Source organism: Nomascus leucogenys, chromosome 11, assembly GCF_006542625.1.
Source record: "Nomascus leucogenys isolate Asia chromosome 11, Asia_NLE_v1, whole genome shotgun sequence".
NCBI lineage: Eukaryota > Metazoa > Chordata > Mammalia > Primates > Hylobatidae > Nomascus > Nomascus leucogenys.
This window is the reverse complement of record NC_044391.1, coordinates 16,858,280-16,870,345: the sequence shown is the minus strand read 5'-3', so window position 1 is coordinate 16,870,345 and position 12,066 is coordinate 16,858,280.

Sequence of the window (12,066 nt, the reverse complement as noted above, 5' to 3'; positions counted from 1 at the left end):
TCCTTATCTCTGAAGATGAAGGGACAAGGAAAAGAATCTGAACAAACAGATGTTGCCTTTTCCCCAGTTTGTTAGCATTAGACCATACCCCATTTATTCTATCAAATTTCTGCATGACAGTTTCCTTTTCATCAAACCTAGCATGAAAATACACAGACTTAATCATTTCTTTGGGTCTTCATTTCCTTGTGGCAGCTCCCTCATCACATAAAACTTACATTAAATAAACATCTATGCTTTTATCTTGTCAATCTGTCTTTCATTATAGAAGCCTTAGTCACGAACCAGGGATGGGTGGGGAAAAGATATTTTTTCTCCCCTATAGTATGTATAGAAAAATAAAAACATCTCCTGTGAAAATCTTAAATTCCAACCATGGGCCAAACAGGAAATAGGATAGGAATTCCAAAAGATAATAAAACTTTAAAACTTTACAAAAAAAGAACAAAATGGATATCTAGAAATGAAAAATATAGTGATTTTTAAAAAATAAGTAGCATAGGAAGAAGATTAAGAACTGAAGAAAATTAGAGAACAGTTAGAAATGAGGAAGTATGCATTAGTAAGTCACAGAAAGATAAATGAGAACTAGGAAGGAGAGAGAAAGAATCATGAAAAGGGCCAACACATTTCTAGTGGTAGTTTCCAGATGGGAGAATAGAAAGAATATGAGATAGACTATAGCAGAGGGAATGGAGTAGAACTTTATAAATTTGAAGTACCAAAAAAGACCTAAATTAATTAATTGAAAAATCACAAGTTGCAAACATATTGAACACCTAGAAATACAGGGGTAAAAAACTAAATAAATGAACATTAAATGCAGTAGAGTGTTGGGTGAGATAAAACATCACTCAGTCAAGAATGATACAAAATTGACACAGAAAATGGAAATTAGCAGAAAGGATATCAAATAAGTTACTATAAGTTACTATCAAATAAGTTACTATATGAACATATACTATATATGTTCATATAGCATCATGAACCATATAAAAAAAAGACCCAAATCTACATCCTGGAAACCAGACCAACAATGTGTGAGATTCAAATTACACTGGATTGGATTAATGAGAGATATGACATTGCCAAAGGAAAGATTAGTGAACTTGGGACAGACATAGCAATGGAAATGAACCAAAACTTAGCACTGAGAAAAGAAAATAGAAAAGAGACCACAGAATGGTAAAATATGGGACAACTTCAAGTAGCCTAATATATGTGTGATAGAAGTCCCCAAAGGAGAAAAGAAGGACAAAGGCAGAAAAACATATTCGACAAAATGATAGCCCCTAATATTGAATATTTGAAAAAGTAATAAACTTCTCCAAAATATAAGTGATTCCTCAAAACAAGAAATCTGAAGAAAACTACAAGAAGGCACATGAAGATCAATTGTGCAAAATCAGTGATAAAGAAATACGTTAAAGGCAGCTAGAGAAAGAGAAACATTATATTCAGAGAAACTAAGGTAAGGAAGACAGTAAATTTTTCATTTGGGAAAAAAAGCAAAAAGAAAGTGGAGAAACAGCTTTAATGTAGTGAGAGAAAAACATTCTCGTGGCCGGGCGCGGTGGCTCATGCTTGTAATCCCAGCACTTCGGGAGGCCGAGGCGGGCGGATCACGAAGTCAGGAAATCGAGACCACGGTGTAACCCCGTCTCTACTAAAAATACAAAAAATTAGCTGGGCGTGGTGGCGGGCACCTGTAGTCCCAGCTACTCGGAGAGGCTGAGGCAGGAGAATGGCGTGAACCCGGGAGGCGGAGCTTGCAGTGAGCCGAGATTGCGCCACTGCACTCCAGCCTGGGTGACAGAGCAAGACTCCGTCTCAAAAAAAAAAGAAAAATATTCTCAGTCTAAAATATTATAATAAAAATTAAGAAAACACAGATAAATGAAAACATCTGGGATTCACAAAAACTGGAAAAGAAAGTATTACTACCAGATTGACACTACAAGAAATATTATAGGAGGCCCTTCATTGAGAATGAAAATAATACAAATTTGAAATATGAGTTGCCAAAAAGGAATGAAGAGCCATAAAATTGGTAACTACAAGGGTAAATGTATTTTTTAAATTTTGTTAAAAGATAATTGTCATAGCTCCACCTCTGATAAAGAAATTGAATGAATAATAAATAACTCTTCAAAAACAAAAGCACTAGGCCAAGATGTATTCACCAATGATTTCTACCCATATATTTGACAGCACTACAAATTCCACCTATATTAAAATTAAATTAAAGGAATATTTTGAGCAACTACAAATAAACCTGACAGTTTAGATGAAATAAAAAATTCCATGAAAACACAATCAAATATCACTCAAAAGAAAATCAGAATATCCCTATACCTATTAAATGAATCCAATTTATAGTTTAAAATCTCCCCCAACACCCACCCACCCCCTACACACACACAAACTTGACAGCTTCAATGATAAATGCTTCCAAATATTTAAGGAAAAATAATAACACCAATTCTAATAATGTTTTCCAAAAATTGAAAAGGACAGAATACTTCCCAATTCATTCCATGAAGTTAGTGTTATCTTTATATAAAAGATACTGCCCCGAATTTATCTTATGAATTATGTTATAGCCTACTTGTGGTACACTGTGCATCCATTAGCACTTCCTAAACTGGGAGAAATCATTAGGATATGTTAAATATATTAGTATTATTCCTCCTAATTTTGATAAACATAATAAACTAATCTATGCTCAAATAAATTATCTCAAATTTCCTGTAATGATTTTGCTTACTGACAATAGCAGTCTTTCAAAATACATAAGCATTTTATTATTATGATTTTTTGAGACAGAGTCTTGCTCTATCCTCAGGTTGAAGTGCTGCGGTGCAATCTCACTTCACTGTACTCCACCTCCCAGATTCCAGTGATTCTCCTGCCTCAGCCTCTTTAGTAGCTCGGATTAGAGGCGTGCACCACCTCTGGCTAATTTTTATATTTTTAGAAGAGACAGGGTTTCGCCATGTTGGCCAAACTGGTCTCCAGCCTGCCTGCCTCAGCCTCCTGAAGTGCTGGGATTACAGATGTGAACCACTGTGACCGGCTGAAATACATCAGCATTTCCATTGATTTTCAAGGGGCAAGGATTTCAACTGTGTGTACTTATGTGTGTACAGAAAGAGTGTTGCTTGGCACTTACATACATTGATACACAAAAAATAAGGCTTTTAACAGTTTTTAAAAACTTGCAAAAAATGAGCACTAAGGTTGAGGAAATATTGCTATTTTTCCTATTATGGAGTTCTTCAGTCATGAATTACTCTCAATGTTAAATGACAAGATCAAAAAAATACTACTTCAGAGAAAATATTGTTTTTAATATAGGGAGAACACAGATTAGCATACATATTAGTTTAAAGATATAAATAATTTCCTCATTCTTACAAGTCCAAATACAAAATTATATGTGGAATATATCAATAATTGTTTCATATATTTGTGCACGAAAAAGAACAAAACTATAACTAAATGTGCAGAGATGCTTGATGTACAAGAACAAGATCCTCATTATGAATCGTACTGAATTAAACCCTGTGCACAGAAATAATTTTTAAAGCTTCTCCCTTCCTCATTCACTTTCGCTTTCCCAATTTGCAAGTTCTTTGATTTGATTTTCTCATGATTTCCCTAACCTTTATATGGCCAGAATATTCACACTGAATGACTTAATGAATGCTGTAGGAGCAGAAGGAAATAGAGAAGCATCGAAGTACCTGGCATGGCTAATGAACAGAGCCGGAAGGACTAGTGCCCTTTCCATGCCTGCTCTACCACCAAGTAGACTCAGGATTCATTCCCACATCTAACATGGAGGCTTACAACAGATCACAGTTTTTTAAAGCAATAGCAATAAGGATTCTTTGAGCTTTCTTGAAAACACCTCTAACAATGTGCTTTTAATGTTTCAAGGAGACAAGCAGACAAACAAGGGCAAGTGGGACCTCTTTTTTAATAGAACAGCTTTGCTTTTAGCTATTTTGTTTTTGAACTTTCATATGATTTAAATTGGATAAAACAGAAAAGGTCTAATAACTGCCGACCCAAGTGATCCCTAAGGCCTTTTCTATCCCTATAATGCTTGAGGTTTTATTCCATTACTGCCTAAGTGAACAGCCAATCTAGAAGAATTAAATGGGTTTTTTTTTTCTGATACATCATCCCAACTATTTGACATCCCTTTTAATATTCTTGTCACATCTTGATCCCAAGCAACATAATTACAGATTTCTAAACAAAGTACAAATACTCTCCTCACCCTGAAAATCTTTTTAATTCTGGTATGTTACAACATTATAGTGTCTTTAATTAAATTCAAGATCCTTTGTGTTCTTATAAGTAGTTGAATCAATATAGTTAATCTATTGAAAATGTGGAATATTACAGATTGACATTTTCAGTAAGGACCAATTTCAAAGAGCGCTTGTGACATTTCTATACAGACAGATATTTTAAGTAAGATTTCATTTAGGACAGACGCTCTCCCAGGAGTTTTACATTCAGTATGTCAGTTAGTCTCACAACATCAATGTAATAGGTGTTATTGTATCCATTTTAGAGATAGAAAAGTAAGGACTGGAGGATTGCCCAAAATTAACAAGGTCATAAGCAGAGGGCAAGGACTCCAGGTTTGACTTTAAAACATGCAGTATTAAATTGCAGTATTACATTTGAATGTGGGAGTTTAATTTGGAGATTTTAAAATGCTTCTATTTTAACACAGAGAGAGAGGGGAGAAGGAACAAGAACACAGTTTCCCACTGTGACAATAGCTAGTTGACCACGTCCTGTTGAGACAGGTTTTATAGTGAGTGCCCACTGTTTTCTCATCTGCAGACTGGAAGAAAATGAATATCTACATGACAGGACTCTTCCGAGGATAAAATAAGTTAATATATATCACATATGAAGTACTCAATAATTTTTAGAAGCCCTTACTATTATCCACCTAAAACTTTTCCAGGTAGGGTGATCGGGATGGGATATTAGCGAATGACCTACCAGCAGGGTATGATTGGCTATGAGAACTTGTAGGATGGAGGATAGAACAATGGCAGAGATAGTTAACACTATTTCATTTTAGATTATTTGTTCTTGGGTAGACAATGTCTTTTAAAAGGAGAAATTGTGTTACTTTCCTAACAGAAGATAATTTAAAAAAATATTTGCAAGGAAGTATAATTAAAAACTAAAAAAAGGTAATAGAAAAATGTTATAGACACAAAATCTGAACACAAAGAACGAAACTAAGGGAGTCATGAGCACTTCACTTCAAAATCACTTAGGATAAGATTGAAATGTGCACTTTTGGGGATGTGTTTTATATAATACTCTTTCCTGAACAGACTTTTTATTTAAGATTATCTTATACTCTTTTAATTCAGTACAACCATCTGACCAGCTAGCACGTTAAAACCTAGGTATTTCTGCTAAATGCAAAGAATCTTTATCCAGTAACGGCATTGGAATGATTAAGCGATTTTCAGCAACTGTCACATTAATCAAGCACAGCAAGGGTCAGAAATCTTTGAGGCTTCAAATTAGTGAACTGCCCAAGGGGAGGGAGAGAAATGGCCTGCAGAGGTCATTTCCCAGGTGAATGTGGCTGTCTGTACAATGAATACAGTACAGAATGCCAAAGTCACTACTCTTTACAGCCCTCATTATCAACATCAGGAGTCACTTTATCAACCTCGTCTTTTAAAATGATAAAAAGAGGTCATTTTGATGAACACTAAGGGATGGCATAAATTAGCAAAATTGCTTTGCAGCATAAACCAAGAGCTTAATTCAGTATCTGAGGTAAAGGCAATTTGGAATGGAAAATAAAAAATGGAAAAAAAAATGGTTTGAAAATGTTTATATTTGTCAAGTTGGTTCAGTTGAAAATTGTTTAAAAATTTAAGTTCCGAGATCTAATAAAAACTGTCTCAGGAGGCTGAGGCAGGAGAATGGCATGAACCCGGGAAGCAGAGCTTGCAGTGAGCTGAGATCGTGCCACTGCACTCCAGCCTGGGCAAGAGCAAGACTCTGTCTCAAAAAAAAAGAAAAAAAAAAAACAAAAAACTGTCTCTAATTGAGCAATAGGTCCACACATTGGAAACTATTATTAACAGGCCTCTTAGAAGCATACTATGTATCAAGTTCTATAGTGCACAGTTTACTTACATTATCTCATTCATTACAACAATAGAAGAAACAATATATTCCAACGTTATATATCTTAAGAAACCAGGGTCCAGAGAGATGTAGTAACTTAATCAGATTATAAAAGAGTAAGTGATATGCTATAGTTAAGATTCAATGCCCACTCTCTCATACTAGTGCTGTAGTTTTTTTAAATCCTATATGATACATATTCCACATTTCTAAAAGGCTCCAGTGGAAATGCATTACTCTATGATAAAAAAACAAGGCATTTTCCATTTATTTTTAATTAATAAGGCAAATTTGATTACAAATTTTTAGATTTTTGAATTAAGGATGCTCAACTTGTACATAAATTTAATTCTGAAGCAAACATTGAAATGCGATTTGTTTTTAAGCACAAATATTATTGAAAATTGGTTATATATCAACCCCAAAAGAAAATATCAAAGAATACAAAAATTGTTTCACTAAATAATGTAAAAAGTTTTATTAAACAATATATTTCACCATCAAAAAATTATTTCAGAATTCCTTGAAAAGAATGGCAGGTAAACACAGAAAAACAGAATAGTAAAACTAGAAAGGCACCAAATTGCCTGTTAAATTTTACTATATAATAATGTACCATTTTAAACTATTGGGAGAAGTGGATGTTTTTAACATATGTTATGAGATGTCTGTGCAGTTAGCATCTGAGATTCTGGATAAAGAGGCTGGACAGAGAGGTAAGGAAACTAGCAGAAATGTTGACAATCTCACAGGGTTCTAAAAAAAAAATAGGTAAAAGTTCAGGGCTACTGAGGCAATTTGGGAAAGCTAAGACTTTTGAGTGAAATGAGATTCAGGAATTTGAGCCCGAAACACTTAATAAATTGTACAGAACAAGATATGGGAAGCTCATAGTGCTGAGAAAGCACAAAGAGTTGAGGATCAGTACTGAATGAGGAGTTCCAGTAAGACTTTGGGAGGGCTACATCTTAGGAGCAGACATGAACTAGAGTTAGACCAAGTCTCCCTGAAAGTGCAAACCAGATTTGTAACAGTAATTCCCATCTGCCCAACAGGGAATAAAATGCACTTTCACATTAGGGTAAGAGTATCATCTAAAGCTTAAAGATATATTATACAAGATATTCTGTATTCAATATAATATTAAGTTAAATTAATGTATATTTAAGTATAACGATCATGGAGAAGACTCAATATGATAAAGATATTTAATTTTATCTATACAACTGATGTAATTGCATTAAAAATTCCAGCACTTTATATTTGATAGAAATAATCTTTTTCTAACATTTATTTAAAAAGAGTTGGGAAGCAGGGCAAAAAAAAAAAAGTCAATAAAAAGTTTTAGAGGAATAAATGCCCTGAATAATTTATTCAACCACATATTAATACTATAACTTTATTGCAAAGATAGAAAATAGAATAATGGAAGAACAATCTGGAAACACAACCATACATACATGGTCCCTGTTTTTGTAATAAAGGTGACATGCTGGTCATTTGGGAAAAGATCATCTTTTCGATAAATGGTACTGTGTCCAGAATTGGTGGGTTCTTGGTCTCATTGACTTCAAGAATGAAGCCATGGACCCTCGTGGTAAGTGTTACAGTTCTTAAAGATGGTGTGTGTGTCCAGAGTTTATTCCTTCTGATGGGTTCGTGGTCTCACTAGCCTCAGGAGCAAAGTTGCAGACCTTTGTGGTGAGTGTTACAGCTCATAAAGGCAGTGTGGACCCAAAAAGTGAGCAGCAGCAAGATTTATTGCAAAGAGCAAAAGAACAAGGCTACCGCAGTGAGGAAAGGGACCAGAGCACGTTGCCGCCCTGGCAAGGGCAGCCTGCTTTTATTCCCTTATCTGGCTCCACCCACATCCTGCTAATTGGTCCATTTTTACAGAGAGCTGATTGGTCCATTTTACAGAGAGCTGATTAGTCCATTTTGACAGGGTGCTGATTGTTGCCTTTACAATCCTCTAGCGAGACATAAAAGTTCTCCAAGTCCCCACCAGATTAGCTAGATACAGAGTGCTGATTGGTGCATCCACAAACCTTGAGCTAGACACAGAGTGTTGATTGGTGCACTTACAATCCTCTAGCTAGACATAGAAGTTCTTCAAGTCCCCACCAGATTAGCTAGATACAGAGTGCTGATTGGTGCATCCACAAACCCTGAGCTAGACACAGAGTGCTGATTGGCGCATATACAATCCTCCAGCTAGACATAAAATTTCTCCAAGTCCCCACCCAACTCAGGAGCCCAGCTGGCTTCCCCTAGTGGATCCCGCGCCTGCCAGGCCCGCACCTCTGCCCCTGCACTCCTCTGCCCTTGGGCGGTCAATGGGACTGGGCGCCCTGGAGCAGGGGGCGGCGCCCATCAGGGAGGCTTGGGTAGAAGGGGGCCCACAGGGGTGGGTGGGGGAGGGGGGCAGGGGCTTGGGGGCTGCAGGTCTGAGCCCTGTGCCACGGGCCGGCGGCTGAGACCCCATGAGAATTCGAGAGCGAGGCGGGCTGGCAGTGCTGGGGGACCTGGCGCACCCTCCGCAGCTGCTGGCCTGGGTGCTAAGCCCCTCACTGCCTGGGGCCCACAGTGCTGGCTGGCCACTCCAAGTGTGGGCTAGCGAGACTGTGTCCACCCGGAACTCGCGCTGACCAGCGAGCAGCCTCGGTTCCCACCCACCTGCACCTCTCCCTCCACACCTCTCTGCAAGCAGAGGGAGCTGGCTCCGGCCTTGGACAGCCCAGAGAGGGGCTCCCACAGTGCAGCGGCGGGCTGAAAGTCTCCTCAAGCCTGGCCAGAGTGGGTGCCAAGACCCGGGAGGCGCCAAGAGTGAGTGAGGGCTGCCAGCACGCTGTCACCTGTCAGTACCAGGTCAATCAAATATCCATATGAAAAAGTAAATATAAAGTTTAATTTACATGAAAATAATTCTGAATATAACATAAAAATTCTAGCAATATGTCTTTATGATAAAAATATTGGAATATTTTCATATACCTCAGATAGGCAAATATATCTTAATTTAGTAAATAAAGTTCATAAATAAATGCTTAGCCTTAAAATAAATTTCGATAGATCAAGACTATATTAAAATAAAGTTCTGGTTATTAAAAGATCTCTTGGAAGTGAGAAGATACAGAATGGAAGAAATAATGGACAACACACATATTAGACAAAGACTAGTAATCATAACATAAACTACAAATAAAAATGATTGAGGCAAGCCTAACAAAACTGCAAAAAAAACTTGAACATGCTCTTACAAATGAGTTCATGTATAAAGCCAGTAAACATATCAATAGCTGCTCTACTTCATTAGTCTTCAGGGATATACTAATTAAAAATTTAATTAAGTACCACTATGCAAAATAAATATGGTTAAATTTTAAAGTGAAAATAATACCAAGTGTTGGCAAGAATGTGGAGCAACAATTTTCTATATAGTAGAAAAATACATTAGGGCATTCATTTTGGAAAATTGTTAAATTGTTTGGCAGTGTCTACTAGAGCTGAACAAATACATATCTTATGATTAACAATTTCATTCTCAGACATAAACTCAACTAAATGTATGTCTTTATTCACCAAAATCAATTCATGTTTATTGTTCCACTAGTAATATAGGAAAATTAGAAATAAGCCAAAAGTGTATTAACAATAGAATAGATAATTATATTTTGGTATACTTACACAATGGAATACTATCATGGTTGGTGTAATGATAAGTGAATATTACTGCATATAACCAAATGAATAAATGCCACAAACATAATTTGAAAAAACAGAACGGAGTGTACACTGTATGTTTTTATTTATTTAAGGTTGAAAGCCAAGCATAAATGGAAGTGGCAGTAATAGTTACTTTTGGTGAGACATAATGATACCTTCTAAGATACTGGCAATATTCTATTTTTTTAATTTTGAGGCTGGAAAGTGAAAATGTTCATTTTGAAAAAATCATTTTGCTTGTAATATGTTCACTTTTTTATATGTCTGCTACCCTTGAACAATTTTTAAAAGGTGACTTGATTCACAGTCTGCATTAGTAATTTTAAATCTTAATGAAAACCATATATGTTTACAACTATAATACATTATTAGTAGTACTAAGTACTCCTCAGCTCAAAAGTTGGAAAACCCCACATTTCCTGCCTCCCTAGGAAGAAAATAAATAAAATGATTCATAAAATACCTTGCATTAAGTTTGAAATACACAGAATGCTGACAGCTACCTACCACTCATTTAATAGCAGTGTTTGCTTTAGGCAAAAAATCTAAAAGAAATATGGCTTTTGAGTGCTAAGTTAGAATATAAAATCACATATATATATTGTAAATTGTGCTACAAGAATGAAAGAATAATATATCTAAATCACCTGTTAAAGTCTCACTTTTGAGGCATTAAATTATCATTGTGAAAGACTCCTGTGATTTCAAATGTTGTAATTATAACACCCATGTTATCTTTGCTACTAGTTTTGTAAGAAGATACCTGGATCTCTCTACCTATAGTGTTTATTTATTTCATCTCATGGAAGGTTTGAGTTTTAATAATATCTCCTTTTAGTGCTGTCAAATACTGTACAATCTACTGATATTTTCTGCTTTAGTTTTAGTGATACCCTTACTCTGAGTAAACTTCACCTATGTCTGTTTCTATTAACTTTATGCCTGTAAAGAGTGGCTTGGAGGTACATGGCCCAGCTTCACAATCTCTATTGATATAAATTTCATTTTCACAGCTATATATTTTCACCGAATAAGGCTATGCTAAAACAAAGCCTTCAAGGGAAATAGATTTGTATAGGAAAAATACAGCAAGAGGTTGAAAAAGTTCAAAGGATGAAATAAATAGGGATGACACTTTGTCAGCATCTAAAATGGGAACATCAAATGTAATATCAATTACATAGGAATATATTTATTCAAAATTGAATATTAAAATAAAACGGCTCCAAGCAAAAATAGTGTTGGTTAAAGGCAATGATTATGAAAATCAAGGATTTGCTTTCCCATTTAGGAAGGAGAGGGAGAATTAAAGAGGGAAGAAAGGAAGAAAGGTGAAGAGATTCTTTAAATCAGCATTATGAATGCATGAAACACCCCAGGCAGTCTATGTGTGAAACAGAGCAGAATCAAAACAGCAATTCCTTGAGAAATGATCTACGTTGTGGAATACCACCCAGGTTTCTGAATGACCTATGGATAGCACATAAGCAGGACAGATCAGAATAGTACAACAAGGACTTTGAAAACAAAATTGACATTTTATCCATAATCCCACAAATTAGGCCAGGACAAGTGTTCTAAACCGAAACAGGTTAAATGCCTGCTGAAATAGAAGAATTTGATTAGGAAACAGTCTCATGACAATACTCAAAATGTCCAAGATACAATCCAAAGTTGGTCTGGGTAAGAATAAGAAAAATCTCACATAGAATAAGAAAAAGGAATCAAAGATGACTGAGATGTTGGAAATACAAGAAGCTGTTATAAAATATTCCAACAAGCAGTGGCAATCATCCTTGAAACAAGTGATAAATAAAAATTTTCAGAAAAAAGTATATAATGAAGAACAAACTGGGAATTCAGAAATAAAACTATATGATAACCAAATTACAGAACTCTGTGAATGAATACAATAGCAAATTGGAGATGACAGAGGAACAAATCAGTGGATGTGAAGACATATTCATAAGAAGTTTCCAAGCTGAACAACAGACAAAATTATCTGATTTGGTTCAAATGTATGTATAGAAAACACACATAAGAAAATCATAACATAAAGGGAGAGAATAGCTATGGGAAGGTGCTTACATTCTATTCAAAGTGGCGAAGTATTGATAGTATTATACTGTGATAAGTAAAATATATATTCCC